Below are 26,357 nucleotides of genomic sequence, written 5' to 3' on the forward strand. Positions count from 1 at the left end.
AACACAGTCCAAACAGTAAATACACATTGTGATTGAGACAGAAGTAGGTAGTTCTTAGGATAAATCAAATGTCATGAAAATGAAAACCAGAGGCATGGAGCGCATTATGGAAGACTTCCTCAGAGAGAAACATTTGAGACACATTCTGAAAGAAGGGAAGAGTTCAAGCAGGTGAGTCATGTAAAGATTTTATTGTTTGAATATTGGGACACGTCCAGTGTTGGCCCAGGGCAATCACAAGTGTCTCATATGCTTAGGGCTCTGTGCTTGCTTGTGATGATACAAACCAAATCCCACCCCCCATAAGTGGGGAGAGATGGGAGAAGGAAAGTCTCCAGAATCGCTATCCCTATTTTCTTCATTGGTATTAGCTCACCCTTGAGTCACAGGCATTGGCTTCTTAAATGTCATTTGTTGTCATTCCCTGTGATGGTTAATGTTACCTTTATATTAACAGCAGTCACTGGCTATCAAAAGAACGTGTCAGTCCTCTTAGACATAACAGATTTTTCTGTGGCTATGATTAATACAGCATGACTCACTCGTATTAGAAGAAGCACATGTTGATTAGTGTCTTTCTCCAGAACAAACACAGTCATCTCTCCTTCTCCTCCATCAAAATGCACTGTTTCCCACACACTTGCTGGATGGTTTTATGCCAGAAAGAGCTAGTATTCAAGATGTCAAAAATGGTCATTGGCTTTATTTATTTTGTGGTAGATTGTGTTCATTTTGTAACCACTGAAAAGCAAAATGCATCCTATTTTGTTTTCCATTTAGCAAATACTGGTTGCATATTCAACGTGAATTGCAAAGCAATTCACATCTAGAGGCAGGAAAATGCACAGTGTATGGATCCTGGTCTTGGTGAGCACAGTATTCTCAGAGTATTTGTAAGCTTATAGACTGCACTGTAGTGATAAGAGTCATGTTTACTCTTAAGAGAAAAGAGAACACTGTGGGGAAAAGAGACTTAGACACCTTCATCAGTGTCATTTTAATACTTGTGGGTGTGCATAGAACTGAGAAATACAGATATCCAAATCAGCCTGATGGGTCAGATATAAGGAAAAGAATTGCCTACAATGTAGGTAACCAGACAGTTAGAGAAAATAGTGTTATCATATCCAAATAGTGTCTTCAAGTTTGTATCAAGTTTCCAAGCAAGTATCCAGTCTAAGTTGTACAACCTCTTTCTATGCCCCCATCCTCCTTTTCTTGTCTCCCTTTGTCACTCTGTCAGTCCCCTCAGTCCCCTAATTTTGTTTTTAATTTCATGTCAATATACATACATGATTTTATATAGCTATATAAAGTCTTGGATCCACAAGTGAGAGAGAGGAACGTATATGACACATTCGGAGACAGGCCTTCTTCACTTCATATCAATGTGAGCCGCTTGCCATTAGGATCTAGACTTGCTCTTTTGTTCAGATCTGACCATGTCACTTTCACAAGCATGTTACTGTCAGAATGCCTTGGTGGTTGGCACAGACAAAAAAGAAAATTGCTGCAGGTGGCTCAGTTACAGGAGCACACTTCACCCCAGATGTCAGTTAGCCTCCATATACAGTATGTGGGACTTTGGCATGAACAGCTAGTGAAAATTATTGGATGAAGCTGAATACATAGATCAGTGGCAGTGTGCTTGCCACGTGTATACAAGGCACTGAGTTCAAACCCGAGTCACCAAAAAGAAAAATAAGTAAATGAATTTCCACAGTAAAATGGGCTATTGTAACAGCAAGCAAAAAAAGTGTAGGTAAATTTTTATTTATTAATTTTTTATTGTTTGATAATTTCACACATGCTTAAAGTGTTTTTTATAAATCTACTCCCTTCCAATTCCTCTCCTATCCCCCACCACTTCCCCCCAACTTCATCTTTTTGCTCTCTCTTTCTCTGTACACTGAGTTCACTTAATGATACGTGTATGTGCATGGGTGTGGGACCATCTACTGGAGTGTGGACAGCCTCCCCGAGGCCACATCCCTAAAGAAAACTGGCTCTTCTTCTGCAGCAGCCATCAGTTGCCAATAGCTCCTCACATATGCATGGAATCTCATAAGTCCTTCCTCCAGCCATGCTGAGACTTTATCTGGGTTGACCTTGTGCACGTCTTATGCGTGCAGTCACAGCTCCTGTGAGCTCATGTGTGCACTGACCCTGTCATACTAAGCAAATACTCTTTCTCTGCAGATGTCCCCAGCCTCTGACTCCTACAATCTTTGTATGACCTCCTCTCCCGTGATGATCCCTGAGCCTTGGGAAAAGGGGTTGTTAAACAAATGTCCCAATTAGAGCGGAGGACTCCACAGTCTCTTATTCTCTGCAAACTGATTAGTTGTGGGTTTCTATATTAACAGCTATTTGCTGCAAAAGGAAGTTCTCAGATGCAAGTTGAGAGATGCAGTAATCTATAGGTATAGAGATAAGAACTTGGAGACAGTTTATCACTATCTCCATTTAGCAGAATAATTGTATTACCTTTTCCCCTAAGGGCCTATGACTTAGAACATCAAAAGTTTTTGGCCTAACTGATCATACCAGTGGGCTTTAAGCCCAATCAGAAAGTGGCTGGTTACATATATAACATTCTTGACACTATCACACCAGCTGCCAGGCCATTTGTTATAGTAGAGCTGGCTAGGTTCACAGCTTTGTAAGATCGTTGATTACTACTACCCCTTGGCAGCGTACAAACTTGCAGCACCCTAAGTGCTAGTCAACCAAGTAAAGGTAACATTTGAAGGCAGACTGCCATTGTGCCTGCAGGATCTTCACAGTCTGTAGAAATCAAGGTGCAGAGAGCTTGTGCCTCTCATTGCTTCCCAGACAATAGCCCACCTTACAGCACTATGGGTGGTGCCCAAGTGAAAGGCAGATTGCTACTGTGGTATGTTGGTGATTTCTGTTCAATTATCTCCCTTTTCTTTATCTGCTGACATTTTAGTTCATGGGAGTTTTGAAGTGTCTCTTATTTTCACAATCCAACTGGCTAAATTTCTATCTTCCTTTGAGTAGGATTGGAATCCAAAGGTGTTCCCTGAACAAAGAAAATCCAAATATAGCATTTATCATTTAAGCCACTAAAATTAAATAAACATGTAAACCAGACATCTTTGATTAATGTTTTGTGTGTTAGAATTCTGGATCACTGGAAACACTGTTACCTAGCCAGCTCAAGATAATTCCCCTAACAAGAGTGAGAAGGGAAGAAAAGGAAGGATGCAGAGGTCATGAGGAAGCAGAAAGGTTGAGTCAGGTGTAGATTAGAAGAAAGGACATGTGATAGGTAGGATTTTAGTTAGGGGGGTGGTAGAGGAGGAAGGGAGGGGGAAGGGAACTGGGATGGTCATGTAATTCAATCTTGCTTGTAATTCAAATATATAAAAAATAAAAAACTGAAAACAAAAGATAATTCCCCAAGTGCATTTGCTTCCCTACTTAGCACAAAGTATGCTTGCAAGGACCCTCTGTTTCCTTCTTCCCGATTCACTTTGGGATGATTTGGCAATTTGCTTACATCTTTTACTCTGCTCTCCATAGCTCATTATCCCAGGTACATGTTTCTTACTTCAAATCTCCCAGCCATTTTCCCTGCTTCCCGCAGTTTCCTGTTTATTGTAACTCTGAGGTTTGATAGAAGTGCAAAATTTTAAATCTTAGCCTCAAAAAGGACTTTATTATATCATTTGAACTACACAATTTTGCTCCATACAATGAATTTTATTAATAACTTTTAGAAGTAGTCATTTTTCTCCATTTCTGGTGATAACCAATAGGTGGTCAAAATAGAATACATAAACATTTTTATTGATGTCAGTTTACTAGAACTTTATGTAGTAAATGTTTTTTTTACATATGTCTCCTTTTTTTCTGTTCCGGGGTTTGAACACAGGGCCTTGTATATGCTAAACAAGTTTTCTCCCACTGGCCTTAAGCCCCAGCCCTGTTAGACTTTTACTTTAGACAGATCTTGCTAAATTAGTCAAGCAGCCTTTAAACTTGCTATGTAGCCTCTCTGACCTCAAATCTGGGTTCCTCATGCCTCAGCCTCCCCAGGAGCTAGGGCCAGGGTGGACACCAACATTTCTTTTGCATCTTCAAGCACCAACTTTGGAGTCTTGTTTGTTCTGATGTAACCGGTGTATACAGCACATCATTGTGATTTTGTCCTTTTCAGCTTCTTCTGCTGGCTTCACTGGGTTCCTAGCTGGATACCTTTTCTAAAACATCACCAGTTGGTGGAATTGTTTGGGAAGAGCTAGGGGGTGTGGCATTGTTGGAGGAGGTCTGGCCAGGTTGGATGTGGTACCTCATTAGGAGTGGGCTCTGAGGTTTCAAAAGCCAACACTATTTCCCAGCTAGCTCTCTCTGCCTTCTGCTTGTGAACCAGATGTAAGCTCTTAACTATTGTAGGGGAAACTGTAGCCACTGTAGCCAGCCCCCAAGTAGGCATGGCTACAGCTTCCCCTACAAACTACTGCCTCAGAGCTATGCCTGCCTGCCTGCTGCCATGCTCCCCTCCATGATGGTCATGGACTCCAACCCTCTGGAACTGTGATCCCCAGTTAAATGCTTCTTTTTATAAGTTGCCTTGGCCATGGTGTTTTGTTACAGCAATAGAACAGTGACTAAGGCATGTTTCCTGCCTCATTTTCTTTTTGGTCCTGGGTTTGGGGTAATTGTCCAAGGACTTGTTTGAAATTACTCTTTTAAAAATGTATACATTTCTTTTCATATCTCTTTTTTTGTGTGGGTGTTCTAAATATTACTTTAGGAATTATATGTTTTGTGTTTCTCCAGTTTTTTTATTTAAAAATATTTTATGTCTATGGGTGGTTGCCTGTATGTATATCTGTGCACCATATGAATGAAATGTCCTCAGAATCCAGAGATGGCTTAGGAGCCACTAGACTGTAGTTACAGAGGTTGTGATCCACCAAGTGGGTCCTGAGAACTGAACCTGAGTCCCCTGGAAGAGCCGCTAGTGGTGGAGCCCCTGAACCGTCTCGTAAGCAGCTCCAGATATTTTTAATGTGATAACATTAAAGCATCCTTGAGATTAAAGTTTAAAATCTCAAGTTTCTGGGTAAGAGACATTGCTACTCATAGTAATGTATCATTGTTTGCAATAGACTGCTTCTGTTCCTGTTTATAATATTTTTAAATGGTTTCTTCATCTTCTGTTGATGTAGGTGCTATCCCCCCCAGGTATTTCTGTACAGACCAAGAAGTTTCCAAACATGTTTATTTTTTCCATTGACTCTGTCAGATGTTCAAGCTTCCGACCAATCTATGCTCATTTCTCAGTTTTGATTATCTGTCATTTTATACATTAAGTTGAGGTTTCAAATTAATTTTTGGATCATTTACTAAGTAATGTTTTCCATAGAGAGAAGTTTCAACTAAAATGAGACAGGCAAATGTGTGTCATGTGGGAGGAGAGTGGGGGAGTCCACCAGGCCTTATGTGAGCTGCAGATTTGAGGTGGTGGCCTGTCTCCTCAGAACAGCCAGGGAACGCCATTGAGACCAGCTCCTCCAGCTTTCCCTGATCTTCAGCTCTGAGGTCCTGTCCTCCCCTCTTCACCTCCATAGCTACTAAGGTGCTCCTACTCTGTCTAGGCTGCAGTCCTTCACCTCTCAGCAGAGGCCTTGGCCTCCCTCATTTACACTTCCCCTGCCCCCCCCCCACACACACACCCACAGCTACAGGCTCCTGTAGCTGCCACACATGGCAGCTTCCTCTTTAGTCTACACCCTGCAGCTTTTCTTCAGAGAACCTGGGCCAATTATTGAAAATTATCTATTTTGTTTTTCCGGAATCTTATTCTTTGTGTGGGGGAGGCTTCCTGCCACCCTGGGCTACTATTTTGCCAGAATTAGGCAGGGATTTTTTTATGTTATTATTGTTTTAAAGCAGAATTTCTTCTATGCTTGGGTAGAAGCCATTCCTTATTTCATAATAATTTGCAGTAAGGTTTCTGTCTGTACACAGGCCAGAAAGATACTATATAACAATAAAAGAGAGTAACATACAAGAGGAGAGGTCAATAGGACTTAAAATCTAGTTACCTGTTTCACACCATTGCAGACAGGAGAGAGCTATGGCAGGGAAGCCTGTGGTCAGTGCTAATGCCAAAACTCTTCTAGAGTGCTACTTCTACAGTGGTCCCCAGGGAAGGCTGTTATGCTTGGGATCTGGGATCAGAGGAGAGCTTCATAGAGCTTTCACAAACCATTCCAGCAGCTTCTTAACAGTATCCATTCAGAGCCAGCTGGTAAGCACACACCTTTCATCCCAGCACTCAGGAGGCAGAGGCAGGCAGATCTCTGAGTTGGAAACCAGCCTGGCCTACAGACTAAGTTCTAGGACAACATGGATATACAGAGAAACCCTGTCTTGCAAAACAAAACTTACTAAAATATGTGTGTGTGTGTGTGTGTGTGTGTGTGTGTGTGTGTGTGTGTGTGTGTGTTTCAGTGTGAGTGGCTGAGGCTGTATCTTCAATAATTTTGGAAACCAGTGAAAAAGCAGAGATTAGAAGTTGATAACAAAGGTCTGGGAGTATAGCTCAGTCCTTAGACTTCCTGCTTAACATGCTCCAGGCCCTGTGTAGAACAGACCAGGGCATAATCTGGATATGATGGGGCATGGCTGAAATCTTTGTACTTGGGAGATAGAGGAAGAAATGGAGTTCAAGGTCACCCTCAGCTACTATGCAGCAAGTTTGAGACGAGCTTGGTTTAATATATGGTGTTGGAAAGAGAGAAAGGCAGAGACACAGAGAGAGAGAGAGACACACAGGGACAGAGAGAGTCAGAGACACAGAGAGAGAGACAGAGGGAGAACGCATTATAAAGGGGAAAGGGAATGGAAGGCTGGTTAAGAAGGATCTCTAAATCCTCCCACAAGAAATGTATGCTTTGAGCTGGAGAGATAGCTCAGCCATTAAAGGCTAGGCTCACAACCAAAACTATAAGAAATACATGCTTTGTTTAAATGGACAGCAAAGAATCCCTGAGAATCTCAAGATGATGTGATATGAAAACACTAGGATCATGATTCATTTATCTACAGCACAAACTAAACAGCTATTCAGTCTACCCAGAGGCCTGAGATCAAGCACCAATTAAACAATGAGTTTTAAACTATGACCCAAGAGCCAACACAGTGTGCAAGTCATTTTTATATAGCCTTTGATGCAAGAACAGTTTCAAAGGACCATGGACAAGACTAATCCAAACACACACTATATGTGGCCAGCAAAGTTTCTGGTTAGTTTTTGAAAAGAACCTTCTAGAGCCTCCTGAAGGAATCTTATGTAAGAACTGGGCTGTGAAGGAGGCCATGGTGGAGGTGGTAGGGGTCTCCTTAGTCACCTGGAAACTCTCACAGTAGCCCAGTAATGAGTGTCATTCCACCCTCCTTCTCATGTTCCTATTTCTACAGATAATGGAATAGTGATTCAGATCCTATAATAAATAATCTCACTGAGTTTCTGTTGGTCTCTGATACAGAGTAAGTCTTCAAAAAATATAGTAGGAGTCATAACAAGAAATGCCAATGTCAGAATAAGAATCTAGATGACTGTATTAGAATCATGAGAATAAATTGTCTAAGCCACTATAAACAATACACAGGAACACAGGTTGTGGATTTGACACAGCTCTGGTCCATGTGTGGTTTCAGGTAGAGACAAGCAAGTAGGTTAGCTCTGCTGGTAGATAAACATGCCTGACCCAAAAGACACTCATTCCTTTACTGAGTGTGCTCAAGACAGTAATAGTAAATGTGAATCATGGCTAAACCTTGTAGCACTGGATCTCTGAGAGTTTATTACCTGATTAACTGTCCATCTGAGGCCCTGAGACATGCAGCGATCTGCCAGGAACTAATTTGTTAATCGGTAAAGTGTCAGCTGAAGGAGTAAAAGAGTGATGAGAAGAGCCAGAACCAGAACATGGAGAAAAAGACAAACTGTGTGCGCTAATTAATCAGAATTCCTCATCAGACCAATTGCCATCCATTCTATTAAACAAACAATATTGCTACTATCATATGTGTGCTCACAGGTGAGAATTCTTTTTTTTAATTAAAAAAAATCTTTTTTTTTTAAATTTTACCTGCCAATCCCAGTTTCCTCTCCCCTCCTTATTTCCACTCCCCCCATCCCCATCCACTCCTCAGGGACAGTGAGGGTCCCATGGGGAGTCAACAAAGTCTGTCATATCACTTGAGGCAGGACCAAGGCCCTCCCCACTGTGTCTAGGCTGAGCAAGGAATACCTCCACAGGGAATGTGCTTCAAAAAGCCAGTTCATGTATTAGGGATAAATATTGGTTCCACTGCCGGTGGCCCCACAGACTGCCCAAGCCACACAACTGTCACCCACATTGAGAAGGCCTAGTTTGGTCCTATGCAGGTTCCCCAGCTGTCAGTCTTGAGTCACTGAGCTCCCACTAGCTCAGGTCAGCTGTTTCTGTGGGTTTCCCCATCATGATCTTGACCCTTTTGCTTATATAATCCCTCCTCCAAGTCTTTGACTGGACTCCAGGAGCTTGACTCAGTGCTTAGCTCTGAATCTCTGTATCTGCTTCCATCAGTTACTGAATGCAGGTTCTGTGATGACAATTAAAGTAGTCCTCAATCTGATTACAGGGGAGGGGAATTCTTCACCAGGCCAGACAGGGTGATAGCCAACCATCCTGTTAAACAATCGGTATTGCTCCTGCTTTATTTCTAAGCTTTCTAGAAATGGCTCACTATCTGAGTTTAGCTGTGGATGCTATTGGTTATCTGCAAGTAGAGCCGAAAAGTCCACCACTTTAATATTTATCCAAAATAATTCAAATGAGAAATTTTGTTAGCTATTGTTAACATGGGAGGCTATTTCAAGTTCCACTTTTTATTTTGCGGGAAAGGTAATCTTTTCCTCAAAATCTTCAAACCCCTGAATTTCTAGACATGCTTCCTGCTAGTTCTCATTCCAAACCAAGGTTTCCCATAAGCGCATTTCCTTTCTCACTGCCTTTGACAAACACAGCAACTGTTACCACTGGGCATTTTCCCACACTACTTTACAAACTCCCGCTCAGAGCTTCAGTCAGAGTTGCCTAGTTGTACAAACTCCAAATTGCAGGTGAGAGTATTGTGGTTTGCAAATATAAACCATGGATATTCACCCATCTGCCCTTCTATTTCCCTCCATTCCCTGCCTTCAACCAATTAATGTTACATACCTTATCTTGTATATTGCCTTAAACACGTTATATACAACTAACCATTGCACCAAGCTCCCGGAGTACAATCGAAGTGATAGAGGAGCTATAATATGAACAAAGGAATCAAGACCGTGATGGGGAAACCCACAGAAACAGCCGACCTGAGGTAACTCAGAACCGGAAAGACAAATACAGCATGTACTCTCTCATAAGTGGATACCAGACATAAAGCAAAAGATATCCAGCCTACAACCCACAACCCCAGAGAAGCTAGAACCCTCTCCCAGAAACAGATGGAAACAGATGTGGAAATCTACAACTAACTATTGAGCCAATCTCCTGGAGTACAAACGAAGTGAGGGAGGAGTCAAGCCCATGATGGGGAAACCCACAGAATCATTTGACCCACGCTAGTGAGAGATCACTGACTCTGATTTTATATATACAGAAAATTCACATACAGAATATTTTAAAACAGATATTAGCAACCAACAGAAGCTAACATGTGCAACCATAATTAAAGTGAAAATATGAAAGAGACTTTGTGGTTTTGAATCACAGTTTCCTCCCACCACATCTACAAAATGTCATAAATGCAGGTATAGAACTGTGTTGCTTCCATTATTGATGGGGTACATTTAATACCTTTTCTGATTCTCATATAAATGTTCTAAGCAATGAAGATTAATATTATAATCTTGATCATAAAAAAAATTGAATCCTATTCAGTACTAAAGAGCCTTACATCTGAGGTCTGATAATTTGTCATAATGACACATGGTATTAAGAAAAATAGCAGAAACTGACATTCTAGAAAAATAAAATGAGTGATTCACTTACTTTCACCTCCAGGACATTATGTATTTGCATGGCAAGTGAGTCACAAACTTGGACCTTCCTGTAGGAGTCACTACTAATGTTCCCAAGATATTTTTGTTTTTTCTGATTTGTTTTGATTCTAATGTATTATTGAAATTGTATCCACATATGAAGAACTCAGAATGAGACAGCAAATCTCACCCAAGCCACTCACTGCTCACAGACCTGACAGAGTCTGCTGAGCTGCCCCCACCTAGAGCTGAAAACAAGCTCCCCAATGCTCTGACACTGTATCTGCCCTCATCCTGTGTGATGGTCCCTTGTAAACACATCCAGCCACATTTGGATGCTTCTGTAGTACCCCAGTATGCTCGATTTACCTCACATCTCTCAAGCATCTGCATCTGGTCATGGCGGATGAAGACACAAACACCCTCCTTGCTCAAAGAGCTCACATTTAAGATTACAGACAAGAAGGAGCATGTCATGAAAGCTTGAAACGTGCAAGAAAATACAGAAATGGGACTCTGATGGAGAAGGAGAAGTGGGCTCAGGTTGTCCCTCATTCAGCTAGCATAGCCTTCTTCAGATGGACTTTGGAGCTAGTTGTAGATTTTAGCAGAGGAAACGACAGCTGTTTCCTTATTGTCTTGTGGCCAAACTGGTTCTGCCAATGCTACCACCTTCTGTTTCTCATATAAAGCTTGAATCTTCATCCTCTTTTGTGAACATTTTGTTTTATAATCTCCCTTAAAGCTAATTATCAAAAGGAAGCACGTTAAATGTCACGACTATAATTATAATATATATGATTATAATTATAATTGTCAACATTATAACTCTAAAATACAGTTGAAGATAATACTACTTTTTGTAGTTTGGATATTATAATAATAAACTCAAGCATTTTTCCCTTAATTTTTAGTGAAAAAGGAATAATAAGTACCAAAGTGTCTTAATTTCTTGTAAAATATCATTTATTTGATTATAAAAATAAAGACTTATCTCTATTACCTCATGGTAGAAGTCAAGAATAGGGTCTAGGAGCCCCATGAGGCATAGACAGGAGTATTAGGAAAGATGCTTACCAATGATTTATTTGGGAAAAACCTGCCTCAATGGGTAGGACATCTATGCACAGGGTGCTCAGGACTTAAGAGACTGGAACTCCATCAAGGATCCATCAACTGCTGCAATTTGAATACTCTACATTCCAAATTGAACATTCCACATTCATAATTTATACTATTTCATACCTGGTATTTGCTTGCTTGATTTTTAAGATACACACTTTAAAATATTTTTAATTGATACCCTTGTGTATTTTATCATATACATCATGATTTTAAAGTATATTTGCATCTTATTAATTAAAATTTTATTATTATTTTTATGTGTGTATGATATGGTTGTGAGTACATGTGCCATGGTACATTTGTCAAGGTCAGAGGCTCTGTTTTCTCCTTCTACCTTCTTTCTGGTTCCAGTTATAGCTAATTTTAACCAATGCATTGTATGTCCACCCCCTCCTACAGTTATCACTTCTTGGGTGAGAGTGGAAGTCAGTCAACTTTCTGATACTTGGCAAACATACAGACAATTAACATAAACAGAAAATATGTGATTTGGTTCATGGCTTTGAAGGTTCTACACCATGATGTGTTGGTTCCCATTCTTTGGGGCATCTCTGATAGCCACTGCAATGGGGCAAAGCCCATGTGCTTTATGAACAAGAAACAAAAAAGTGGGAAGGAGGAAGAAATCTGGGGTCCCACTCTCTCCTTCAAGGACATGCCCCCCAGTGACCTAAAGACCTTTCAAAACTCTACCACATTTTAGCATTCTAACCTTAGGTACGATATCTGTAACATGTGGGCTTTGGGGAAGGTATGAACAGAGAACACAAACCAACATTATTTACATTATTTACATTTCTCAAGTTTCATGCAGGCTTTTATTTTGATTCTGCCATCTGTAGAGTGAATGGTTCTCCTGTCATAAAATCAAAGACAGGAAAGCATTCATAGTAACTGGATCTTTCATCTAAGCTTTAGTGTAGTGATACTAGACTATTATTCAGCAATGAAAATAATTGTCTGGGTAATAAATGCAAAAGCAAGCTGGAATCTCATACTTTATCTCTTGAGTAAAAGAAGCCTTTGGCAGAAGTTAGTGTAAACCAAGGGAGAGATATTTCTCTGTGAACTGTACTTCCTACCACAGGTTGTTCTCAAATACTGATACTGGCACCAGTGTTTTACCCTAAAATAATATGAGTGACTCACACTAAGATCTCATATGTATTTTATCATTTATCAATAATTAGATTGAAAATAATAATTTCCTTGGGTCCTAGTCACCATCCTCATTTTCAACCATTGGCTATTATTGCTTAGCCTAGTTCTAGAAGTCTCTCTTTCCGGACCTTTGTAATTGCTCTTGCTGAGAAGTACTCAGCCTCAGAGGAGCTGAACTACATATCTGCTCCTCTCCACCTCCCCTACAATGGAATTTCAGCAGCATCTTGTTTACCACAGTTTCAGTGGGACATATCCCCTTCACGAAAGCCAACAGCAGTTGAGTCACTTCCTTAACTTCATAGCATCTCTTCCAGGGAAAGCAATTTTCCATTTCATGTTCCTCTCATTGCTTTGAACCTAGAAAAATTGTTGGTTTTCATTCCTAGTTTATATTTAAAGGCTTGGGTTGGGTTCTCTCTCTCTCTCTCTCTCTCTCTCTGTCCTTTCTTTCTTATTTTCCTCTCTGGCATTGTTAGTTTCATGTAACTCATAATGGTCTGCGCCCTTTCTATTTTTTTTTAAGTGTTTAATCACCAACAGACTCTGAATCCATAAGGCTTTCTTATTAACTTGTTTTTAAATGTTTGTTTATTTATTCTGTACATGTGTTGGTGTGGAGACCAGAAAGAGCTCTTCGGAATCAGTTCTCCCTTGCCACCTTATGGAATATGGGACTCAAACTCACTTCATCACATCCACAAGCAAGCACCTTTACCCACTAGGCCCACTCACCAGTCCTGTTTTATTATGTTTCAAAGTATACATACATGTGCATGTGCCACTGTACATACAAAGGCCAGACGACAGCATCTCTGTAGTCTGTTCTCCCTTACTTCCTTGCTGGTGGAAAGTCTCTCTTGTTTCAACTGGGCAGTGTACACCAGGCGGCTGGCCCATTAGTTTCTGGGGAGTGTTGTGTCTCAGCCCCTCAGTTTGCTGTAGAACAGTGGGGACTGCTGAGGCATAGCCTGCCCTAAGTGTACCACAGTGCTGCATTCTTCCCTTCTGTCCCCATATCGTTTGTCATCTGACCATTTTTATTTGCTGAGCCCACCCCCTAAACTCTGAGATAAATTGGCTGGTGCTATTTTGAGAAGGCCTGGTACTTCAAGGCAATCCCCACACAAGGGCCAGTGCCTTCCTTTTAAGACTGTGAGCAACTTGGAACTCTGTAAATCCAACTTGAGGTTTACAAGGGCATTAGTGAGTTCCTGAATTTGTCTAGTGGGGGTGGGATATAAAGAAGATACTGGCACAGCTATCCATATGTCTGTCCCCAGAATCTGCAATAGCCTTTCTCCGATGGGTTGGAGCTGTGGCTGGCACAGTGGCACCACAGTGGATGCAAATAGGACAAAACTCCTGTCTACAACCAATGTTGGTTGCCCAGCTTAGTTATTTAGTTTTACTCTGTCTTTAATCACATTTTTCCTTTTTCTTTGACAATATATGACAAGTTAAAATCTCCTTAATGTAGAATGGTCGTCTGGCCATTTTCCTCTGCTTCATCATTTCTCTTGGCCTTGTGTGCAGAACTCTGCTTTAAGCGAACACAATTCAAGCATTCCTGTCACTGGAGAGGGATGTGATGAGACAAAAAAAAAAAAAAAAAAAAAAGACTGCCACTGAGTTGGGAAGAACCCAAATCTCACACAAACAGCCTTTTATTGTATCAGCTTAGTTTTGTTTACTGAGATGTGCTGCTTGCCTCTCTGGCCATCTGAACATAGCACACTGCTTTATTGCTGCCAAATGCCACTTGAGGCCATTGATGGCAAAAGTCTGGAGCTAGTTACTAAGCAGACTTTTTTTCTTTTTCTACTTTCCATGTAGATCTTTGCTCCATCCTTTGGCCTGCCTTTCCCTTGCAAACTGATTTTTGTTTCTGCTATACTCATCTCTTGCTTTCCTTCTCATGTAATTTCTCATTCTCTGAAATAATTGTAGTTACTTCTCATGCAGGTATGTGTGAGGAGAGGAGAGGAAAGGAGATGAGAGGAGAGAGAGAGAGAGAGAGAGAGAGAGAGAGAGAGAGAGAGAGAGAGATAGAGAGACAGAGACAGAGACAGAGACAGAGAAAGACAGAGAGAGACAGAGAGAGAGCTGCACAGGCACCATGGTGCCCATGAGGAGGTCAGAAGACAACCTCTGGAGTTGCTTGCTTCTTTCCTCCCACTACTTCATGTTATCAGATGTCTTGATCTCATTTCCTGTTGCTATGACAAAACACTCTGACACAAGAAGGAGAGAAAGTTTTTTTGGCAGACAGTTGTAGACTGCAGCCCATCATTGTGTGGAAGTACAGACAGCAGTAACTAGAAGCAACTGTTCATACCATACTCAGTCAGGAGCAGGGAGCAATGAATTAATTGCCTGCATGCAGTCCACTCTAAACACTCCACAGTGGATGAGTCTTCCTGCTTCAGTTAATTTAAGCAAGGTAATTACACACACACACACACACACACACACACACACACACACACACACACACACGCACGCACGCACGCACGCACGCACGCACGCACTTTTCTTAATCTACAGGATCCTTTGCTGAGATTCCCATGCCAGATTTTTCTAGATTGTGTGCAGGCAACAAAACTAGCCATCAATGGCTCCAAGCACCCAGACCCACTCTTTTTATAGCTTTCAAAATTCCCCTTTAATTCTTTTAGATTGTAGTTGCTTCTAGAACTGGGCAAACTCCCTTTATTTACTGCCTTGTGTGCACCCTTAAGCTGTCCAAGAAGTAGATAAACTGAGGAGGTTAAAAAAGATGCAGCAGTAAGGAATCATTGGCAGCTTTCTTGCTCTCAGACAGTGGCATTCTCCTTGAGGATGCATTTGGACGGTTAAAACTGGTTAAGCCCAGGTCAAGTGCAAACAAAATTATGAACAGCATTTTCAGTTGTAAACATGTCAGAGAGTCTCTGTATTGATAAGGACAATAATTAGCAAATTTATTTATTATTTTGGGTACCATTCCTTTTGTGGGGAGAATAGAGAAGAAAATAAAACACAACACACTCAACACTCCACACAGTGAAATTGGCCCTAATGATGGTAATTTACCTCTAACTACAAAGTCGTTAATTGCTGTGTTTTAGTGAGTGTTTTCCTATGATGGTAACAGCTGGCAGTCGGTCTTTTAAGTTTAGTCTTTGGTCGATATGCTAATCAGTATAGCAGCTGGAAGACTGGATAGGAGGCCAAGGTTTGGGGGTTGTCTTTGGTTTGCCACTGCCAGTCCACCTGCATGGGAGTTCACTGTCACAGCCACCTCCTGCCCTAGTTGTTACAATGGTTCCAGGCAGCTATGAGACATGCATTGTTTGGCTAACTTTCAGCACATTGCAGATGAAACTTGACTAAAACACAGTCTAAGGTTTCAGTATACTTGTCCAGCAACTCTCAGGAGGATGGCGCTGGCCGTGTGTGTGTGTGTGTGTGTGTGTGTGTGTGTGTGTGTGTGTGTGTGTGTGTGTGTGTGTGATCAAACCCAGGCCTTGTTATCTGCAAGCACCCCACCATTGCTCCACCCTGACCCCTGAGGGAACCCTGATTTCTCTAACAGGAATATCTTCAGTTACAGCAATAGGAACCATCTTCCAGAGGTCCAAAATGCCACCAGGGAAGCATAATACAAACATATGAAAGATTAAAGAGGCAGAGAAGTAATAGGTGATTGGTTTTCCAGTAAGTAGCAAGAAAAATGCCAGAAAAATGTTTTCCCCAGAAAGCAATCTCAGGATCAGTAGCCAGCCTCACAGAGAGAGGGTACAGGGTTCCCGCCTCTACGGGCCATGAGATACTCTAACAGTGAAGGCACAGAAGACTTGAAGGTACAAAATTTCAGGACCTGACCTTGCTTTGTTATCCAGTAGTTGTGTGACTTGGGAAACATTTAGCCTATATGAATATAAAATTTCTAGCCCAGAAAATAAAAATGATGTCATCTCACAGGACTTTTAGAGGAAAACAAACTGAAAAAATGATGAACGCACAACAATCATTGTCGATGGCTGCTTCTGCAAACATGAAGGCTGCTGGGCACTAGACATACACACAACAAACACATTCAGGATAGTGCTCATCAAATTTTTGAGATTACAAATACATGAAAGCAATACATTTCCTTAATTTCCCATCAGTGCCATGCCCCATACAGAGAATTTCAGTTTACAAGTATCTTTTTAGAAATATTTTGTTACTGATTTTTCTTTTCTCTCTTTCCTTTTTCTGAAAAGTTTTTCCATTTTTTCAAAAACGTTTAAAATTAAAATAGATAAGTTTTGCTTAAAAACAAACAAGCAAAAAAAAACCATTTAGTTTCTTCTCAGAAAGACAAATACCACACTTTCTTTCATATATGGAACCTGTGTGTGTGTGTGTGTGTGTGTGTGTGTGTGTGTGTGTGTGTGTGTGTGTTTCAGAGTGTGTATATGTGTCAGTGTTTATGTGTGTATATGTGTGTGTGTTTCAGAGTGTGTATATGTATCAGTGTTTATGTGTGTGTGTGTGTGTGTGTGTGTGTGTGTGTGTTTCAGAGTGTGTATATGTGTCAGTGTTTGTGTGTGTGTGTGTGTGTGTGTGTGTTTAATAATAAAACTAGAAAGGAGACCGTGAGAGGAGAAAAGAGTAAGGGGTGTATACATAAGTCTATGTATACACACAGCTGAAGGGGCTGATACCTGGAAGAGGAGGAGGACCCAAAAGAAGTGGGAGCGTGAGCCAGGCGTTAGCGATGCAGGCCTTTAATCCCACTACTCGGGAGGCAGAGGCAGGCAGATCTCTGTGAGTTCAAGGCCAGCCTGATCTACAGAGCAAGTTCCAGGACAGGCTCCAGAGCAATACAGAGAAACCCTGTCTCAGGATAACAAAAACAAAAACAAAACAAAAACAAAAACACTTGGGAGCGTAGATGAGGGGATTAAGGACAAACATAGTGGGGAGTAAGGACAAACAAGCAAAGAATAATGACGTATGTGTATGTATGTGTCAGAATGAAACCCAATATTGTGTATGTCAGCTTAAAAATTAACTTAAAAAAACCAATTGTTTAGTTTGTTTGTCTACTCTACCTAATAAACTAAGTTTAAATTTGATCGTGTCTCTCATATGTTTAGCTTTAGCGATCTCTCCACTCCTGTTTCTTAGTCTATTCATCACCTACGTTTGTCAGCCTGCACCTCTCCACCTCCGGCTCTTTCTGTAGAACACTGGCATACAACCTCAGCATGTGCACAGAGGTTGTGGATGAGTCTGGGTCTCCGTACTCTGCTGACTTCTGGCAGTCAGCCTCAGACCGAAGAGTCCATTCAGGGCAACAGGAAGGGAACCATGCCCACATCTCCATGACTACTTTCCCATGATTCTTTCTCCTCTCGTTGGTCGGTGGGTTAATCCTCTGACCCTGCTTCTGCTCATCCCATCTTGTTGTATGCATTTCTGTTGCTGTCTGTCACAAGGAGTCCTCATCTGTATCTTGTCCCCAAGTTACTGCTCGCCTCCTGAGAATGCTCCCTTCCCACCAGAGGTCTTGACGTTTTCTTTTGTTGTACATCTGCCTCCTTTGACCTCATATCATTGGAACAAGTTCCCTGGGCTTTTTTGAGGCTCCAGGATGGCATCTTCTGGAATCTGTGGCAACTTCCTTTCCAAACAGATAATACCACATGGCCAGTAGACCCTGAGCTGATCCATTATTGAAACACAGGAAGTCCCTAGAGGTAGCCCCCGACTTTGACTTCCTCACCTCACCTTTCACAAGAGCCTTTGAAATATCTTATAGAAACCTAATTCCAAGATTCAATGTCTGGAAACAACTGATCCAGTGGTCAAATTTTCCTAGATATCTTACTACAAACCTGGTTCATAATTTTTCAAGGACAGGACAGAGAGAGATGTTATAATTGTCATTAGGAGACTGAGTGGATTGAAACATAGATTCATCTTTATTGTGTTAGTGGAAAATGTTCATTTTACTGTAAAAATGGTGTTAAAAAGCAGTGCCTGGTGGCATATAACAATTCTCCCACCCGAGTAACCCACGTTGTTGGTTAAACTTTTAGACAGAAAGACTAAAGTAAAAAGCTGGTCAGCTAGGCCGTCACTCACTATTTGGATCTGTGTTTTATTCTTCAGTTTTGAGATGTACACTATTTCAGTTTTTCTGTAATTTATGAAACCAATATCCAGAACATATTTGTGAGAACTTCAAAACAAAATTCTTATTAATTAAAAATGAAAATTCATTGACAACTGTCCTTCAGTGGAGTGGGTCTAATACTGTGTTGTAAATGAAGACTCAACGAAAACAAATCTCGTCTATTAAAATGTTCAAAAGGAGCCTGTTAAAGCAAAGCTGATAATTCCTGTGACAGAATATATTTTCCCTTTATAGGTAAAACAAAATTTCACATTGCAGAAACTAAATGTTCGAGCCCTTCTCTTTGATACTAGGAATCTAATAATCAAATTCTTCATAGTTTTGAAATATTAGTGAGACTACTTTTCCAATTCTTTTTATTTCTGTTTACATTTTAAAATTTTTATCCTAAGAGATTCAAAGGTTATTTTTTTCTAAATCAAAAATGGAAAATGTATTTTTAGAGACCCTTAATGCATAAACATGAAGAATTCTGCCAATAATATAGATTGCACCAGAGTGGTTCAGATTGTTATTTATAGAAATAATGTCTGAGGAAGAAAATAAATTGTTAAAAAGTTGCCACCGAAAGAACTCAAGACATGCTAAAGTGAACATTTCTGTGGATGGATTGCTAGCTAGATACACGGATAGATACATACCTTGAGGTAATCACCTCATATGACCAGGTATGGCTGAGTGGGCATACAGGAGTTGGCCATTAACGGGGGTCTAAAGAGCTGTGAGTAACTTTGCTGGCCTCTGCTGTGTACATTATACAGCAGTGGTAGGGGGAGGGCTAAAAGGGGCTCCCACAACACCTATCACTGATTACAAACCTCTTAAGCAATCTTCTAACTTTAACTAGCACCTTAATGTTTATGTGCATCATCACATTTGTATATATGTAACTACAAACCAGTTTTTAGGTTTGAGATTTAAGGGCACTGTATTGTCTCCCTTGGTGTTAGGCTAAGCATGTATGTTTAATAACTGCACACATATTAAGTATAACAGGAGCTCAATTGCAACATGTATGTTTTCTGTTTGACTAGGGCAGTTGGTGAAACAGAGGAAAAATAGCCCACAGAGTGAAAGGAGCAAATGGGTAGGGAGTGCCCCCAGAGAACTGCAAACATGGGCATCTCAGCATGGACCCTCTATGGCTGCTACTTAAGGCTTTGTCTCTCCTGCTGAGAAGTCAGTGGATCTGCTAAGAGCTGGAAGTGTGCCCTCCAGCTGCTTCAGGACCTGATTCTCTGGCGGTACACACTTGCAGAGCAGAAACCCAGGACCAGCCCTGAGAAGGATCATGCTACAGCATGGCTCCTTTACAGAAGCCAGGGGTGACATTTGATTTAGCACAGCCCACAGGTGCCGCTCTCTGGACTTATTTGGTGAGTTATTTGGAAAGAATACAGCTGAGGGAGCTCAGCACAGTGAGTCGCCACTTGCAAGACTTTTACTTTTTGGCAAAGAAGAGCAGCCGATTTCTGTTCAGTTTGCTTTGCAGTCTGGATACTGTTTTCAAACTAAAGCAATGGCTTTGACTGTCAAACCCAGGACTTGTTAAATAATCAACAACAAAATGACTGGCAGCTTGTATGGGTACGAATGCAAACACTGTTAGAAATTCACAGTGGCAATCCACCATCTTCACAAAACATTGTTTACTTTCATTTTCATACGAAGAAATGTATACATTCATGGCAGAAAATAATATATTTGCAAAGTGTCAAGTTTGGGGAAAATAACACTATCTATTATTCTGCCCTCCAGATTTGTAGATACAAATTACATACATACATACACACACACACACACACACACACACACACACACACACACACACACACACACGTTTCAGCCTCTGAGTTTATGTAAAGGATGGACATGTAGAGGCAAAACGATGCTCACTATTACATCTGTTTTTGCAGTATTTGGGTCAACTGCTGAAGAAGTTTTAGTAGAACAGCTGAAAAGTGAACTGGATATACTTTTCAAGTGAAAATTAAAGATTTTATAAGTTAGACCATTTTTTTAATTGCTGCCATCAGTTGACTTGGGTTCCAGTTTCTCCACATCTTGACACGTGTTTTAACTTTAAGAGATCACTTGTGACATGAGATGTGGCATCATTGTGGTTGTGATTTATAGTCAATAGTTTCTTTGCTATTTTTCATGCATTTATAAGCAACTTCACATTTTATTTGGAGAAATATCTATTGAACTCTTTTTCTTGTATTTTGTTGTTATCGTTGTTGTTTATTTTGAGTGTTTTTCTTCTGGCTGTGACACTGTGGGAACTATGTGCACTATATGCTAAACATGTCAGATTATGATTTACAATGAGTCTGTGCGAGTGTGTGTGTGTGTGTGTGTGTGTGTGTGTGTGTGTGTCTGCTTAGAGGGGACAGCATGTGTGTGTGTGTGCTACAGTGTACCTGTGGAGGGCAGATGACAACTTGCAGGAGCCACTTCTCTCTTTCTAGAACATGTGTCCTGGGGTACAAGCTGAGGTCATTAGTCTTGGCAACAAGTGCCTGAACCCACTAAGCCATCTTGCCAGCCCATTTTTTTACTTTCTTAAACACAGTCCTTGGTACACAAAAGTTTTAAATTTTCACAAGGTTTAATTTATTGTTTTTGTTTTGTTTTGCATTGTTTCCCATGCTTTCGAAGCAGTATGTGAGAATCCATTTCTAATTCAAAGTTTTCACATAACACATGTTTTCACTTCATATTCCTATGAGATGCTATGGTTTTCTGTCGGGAGCCAAATCTCAGGGCTTGGCATGAGGTCCTAGGCCATGCTTGGCAGGCCACATAGTTAACCTTTACATAGCAGCTCCCTAGAACCTCAGCTCAAGAAAAGAAACAACCCAGTCCTCCACCCATAGGCTCAGTCACCTAGGCAACCCCTTCCTGGACCTCTTACTCATGAACTCTTTACCCTGCCAAACATCCTCTTTGTGGCTTCCTAACATCCTACTTATACTAACACCTGGTGCGCAAACCATTCTGCCCTTCCCCATATCCTGACTCTTATAAGCTAGTCTGAGAAAAGTAAAGTTTGCCACTTGATCAGAATCCTGTCTTGTGGTTGTTCTTTCTGCTTCTCTTGTCCCCATTCCCTATCCCTGACTCTCTTGCCCCAGGTTGATGTCCTGCAGGTCGGGACAGTTTTCGGCCTTGTGCCTGGCTTGCCTTTCCATTCTGCATTATTTTAGTCTTGTGTTGTGAGGTCAGAGACCATGCTCATCACCTGCATCTGGAAATCCCACAGTCTCATCACCATGACCCCTGTCTCTACAGATTGGTTTTACACTAAGGTACATTTTCAGTGTTTACCTAGTTTGTACTGAGCCTAGAAATAACCCACCCAGAATGCCGGTGTCATTTCCACTATGTTCTGAGTATCTACATAGCTTGTAATCCTCCAGCACAGGCATTTTTAAGAATATTCCAGTTTCCCAAAGAAACTATTCCCAGTTTCCTTTCCTGGCTTGGTTTATTCATTTATTGTATGCCTCAACCACAACCCTTTGCCCTACATGGCAGTGTGTCCTATTAGTCGCATGACATTTGGGGGCAAAACATATTTATTTCCTACTTGGAGATTCTGAGTAAGTTGCAAAATGAAGATAAATATCTCTTATCCATCCTTCTGAAAGTCATCATTCAGATGAAAAGTAGAAAAAAAAGTAATTTTAAAACAAAGTCTATTCTACTTCTTCCTAACAGAAACAAGACTTTACATAGTCCAGGCTGTCACCTTTGAGGTCGCTAGCAAGTCAGCAGAGGACAGTAAAGATGTCATGAAGCTTTCCTATGATTTAAGCCACATTAATATTCACTTGGTTAATACTAGCCTCTGATAATTTCCCTGGGTTCTAATAAAGTCACTTCTAGTATCCACTCTAATGTGCTACAATAATTTCAAATCATTAGCCCCTGTCTAAGAACGGGGTTTTATAATAATAGAACACAAACAATAAAGTCACTGATGCATATACACTGACTGTGATCTGTCAGTCACTAGCTGTCACTAGAGTATTTTATCCTAATAATAGCCCCAGAAGGTCAGTATTAGGTCTGTCTGCGTTTTAACAAGTAATGAAACAGCTTGTTGTTTCTAGCTTGTTCTTTGCCCAAGGCCAAAGAAATGATAAACATGTACAAAACTCTGTTCTTGGAAAGTTAGCTGTTTCTGTTACAAGTGAGGCTCATGTGTGTGAGCTACAGCATAGCAATGTTTTCTTGTATTAAATATTAGCACAATACTGCATACATCTCTAGTGTATTTATTTTACAGTAACTTCTCATTAATTATTAAAAAATAGTACTCAGTACCACAATAACCAGTGGCTGAGTTCGGATTCTGGAAAGATCACTTGAAACTTGATGTCTAGTTTCTGGTTTTCCATGTGCTTCTGAGGGGAAGATTTGAGTTATTTTCTTTGGATGCCAATGTATGGGATCCAAGAATCCAAGACCATGCCATGTACTACACAAATACATCATTGTTGGCCAATTGTCAAGAAAACTTTAAATATCCTGTCACGAGTAAGCTAATCTACAACTAATAAAGAGCAACATCCCACACACACTGGAGAAAGCGTTTCACTTGGGGGCGGGGCTTTGTTACTGTCAATCACATAGTCCAGGGCAAGTCAGAGCTCACAGTCCTGCTGCTGAGACAATCAGTCCCTATCCAGCTTGTAGCTGTGTTCTAAGAACCTGGAGGAGAAAAAGGCAAGTTCACAATCCACTCTGATTCAGTGTTCTTCTCTATCTTCCTCACCTTTGGTTCTCCACTTAAGATGGCTCCCCTCAAACTAGCTTATTCTGCTTTCAAACTCTGGTACCATATAGAAAAAAATGTCTTGTGTATTTATAACACATCTAAATTAATATTAAGGTACAAATGAGAGGAAGAACTGACTCTAAAACTATGTGCCCATGTGGGTTCATCACTACTTCACCAGAGCTAAGGCTATCCCAGTGTGTACCTGTTTCACTGTCTATTTCATGCTTGGGGCTCTGGGAGTGTGGCGCCTTGCCCTCCTTCTCTGCACTTCTTCCAACCCATCCCAAGCACCTTACACCAAGGCTGCCAGCTTCCTTCCAACGAAGAAGAATCTTGGATACTAGCAACTCACAACCCAAGGTGAGTTTATGCTGGCAATTTTCATGTTGAACATGAAAGCAAAGATAAAAAAAATGTTTCACTCGCTAGAATTTTCTCACTTAAAAATTATGAAACAGTGAAGGAAGACATGATTTGCTGGGGTTCTTTTTCTCTTTTTGTCTTGTTTGGGGGTTTTATTCCTTAAGTCTGACTCTCTACCTGTGTTACACAGCTCCTGATGCCTGCCTCAGAGACAGCCATGTCCAGTGTTCTATTCTCTACTGGTTTTCACTGAGCAGACTTAAACATATTTTGTTCCTTTTCCTTCAGAAACTGTAATAGTCTGCCTCAAAAATTTTGAAGTTATCTTTTGTCTCCATTAATTTGAATACATCATGTGACCTCTGCTTTCTTTATTTAAATATCATTTCAAAATACAGAGTCCTTCACGTGGTTAAACAATATTTTATGTAAAACTTTACTGAACTTGATGAAAAAAGGATAAAATCATTGTAAGAAAATGGCAGTGTGTGACTTAGATTTTTAATTGTTTAATGGCATGCTGTATGCTTTTTATTTCATTGCCCGAAGTTGAAAGTTCTGTTGTAAACATTTCATTCATTTATTCACTTATTTAACCATGTGACTCAGGGCACCTACAATGGAACATGTCCTTTTTATATGTAGTGCAGTGGAGACTTTTTTATCTAGTGACAATTATGCATTGTATTTTGAATACATTTATGTCCTAGCATTTTACACATATGTGTATGTGTGTGTATTCTTTATGTGTATATGCATTGATGGAAGAGGAAGGAGGAGAGTACATTAAATTAGATTAGCAATGTAGAATTCTGAAGAAATCATTTGAGAAGAACCTTTAAGGACTATAGGAATTAGCAATGCAAATTCACGGCAAGATGCTTTCCAGCTATAGAAAACAAAACAGGGTCATCTTGCTATATAACATCTTGCTACAAACTCATCAAATCATGACAATACTTTTTTTTTGAGACAGGGTTTCACTGTGCAGCTTTGGAGCCTATTCAGGAACTCACTCTCTAAACCAAGCTGGCCTTGCAGAGATCCTCCTGCTCCCGATAGCTGGGATTAAAAGCATGCACCATCATGCCTGGGTGACAATACCTATCTTTTATCTCATGTTTATATAGTGCAGAGATTTGGGTACACTTCCCTGGAATCATGATGCAGGGTCTCAATGGCCAAAAGCAAGAATGTAGCCACAGCAAGCTACGCTTGGGGAATCTAAGGATCTGAGGATACATCCATTTCTCATTCACTAAAGTCATTGTCAAATTCAGTTCCTTGTGCCTTAGGTTGAAGTCACTAGCTGTCTGCTTGTCTGAGAGCAGGGACCAAAAGCAGCACCCAGGGATCACACTGCAACCTTCTGTTCAAATAGCAGAGAAGCTTCCTCAAAACAAATGGCTCTCTTTCCTCAAATATCTTCTGCTTCCTTTTCTTCTCACATAGATTGTGCCCACCTTGACAACCCTCTCTTTTAGTAACCCAAAGACACATGACTAGTATCCTTAATCATATCAACAAAATCCCTTTCCTGGGTAATGAAGCACTGGCGAGGTGCCATGGTCAAGATTAGAGTGAGGGATTTCAGGGAAATCACTGCAGAGGTCTTCCTATGCCTGGCCCTGAGGCAGTTGTATTTAGGAAACATTAATAAGGTGATGGGGCTTGGATGAGGATGCACAGCAGCTGGAGAGAGGAAAGGAGGGTCTGAAATCTATGGAAGGAACTTAGCATCTGTGGGGTGTGCTGATGTGGGTGTTGTAGGGTTTAAGACTTTTGAATCATCCAAGGAGAAGAAACTGCAGACCTGTTGGGGTTCAGAGAAGACCTTTAAAACACAGGTCACAGAAGAACAAAATACTGGGTTTTTTTCTATTCCTACACATTGCTCAATTTTATTATAGTGAGTAGCTTTTAAGTTCTATAATTTATTTCTAATGTTCACATTAGAAGCAGCTTTCTTTCTGAAATGAAATCATTATGGGACTAATTTTTTTCTTTCTCCAAGGGAAACAGATGATAATTTCTAAAGCAAATACACCAGGAAGGGTTGGTACTCAAGAAAAGTCTTTTCACCCTTCATTATTGGATTCCATGCTGCAATTTTCAAATCATTTTCTTTGTCTTTGTTTTTAGAGATGCTTTTTAATTGATTAGATGTCAGTGATGATAATGGCAATAATGGTAAGGGTACTGACGAGCATACACTCCTTGCTGGCTCTGAGAAGGCATTTAGCTCAGGGCTTGCCTCAGCTCATTGGCTGAGGTGCCTACAACATGCCTGGACAACTACACACCATACTTTTCCCCTGTTATAAGACAGGACTTTGTGGTTTGGAGAGTTTAAGAAACGTGACCTGGATATATTGATTGTTCTCACTGATTCACATCTTAAATAGGCACAGTATTTTTTTTTAGCAAAAACTCTGCTTTGGGTCACATAGCTACTTTGAAGCAAAAATGAGCATATGATTTCCCATATAAACCCAACGGTTCTTCACAAGAACCAAATGGCAAGGCTACTAAGATTGTTGTGTCACTATTTTGCAGCAACAACAAATAAATAATATTTTATGTAGGTTGAATAACTTTTCCTATGCTCATTTCTGTTAAGTGGCCAAGTTTGATGTGAATTTCATGTCCCCTGGATCTAAGGCTTCCATTTACCCTCTTTCAACACT

The sequence above is a fragment of the Cricetulus griseus genome (assembly GCF_003668045.3).
Source record: "Cricetulus griseus strain 17A/GY chromosome 1 unlocalized genomic scaffold, alternate assembly CriGri-PICRH-1.0 chr1_0, whole genome shotgun sequence".
Classification (NCBI taxonomy): Eukaryota; Metazoa; Chordata; class Mammalia; order Rodentia; family Cricetidae; genus Cricetulus; species Cricetulus griseus.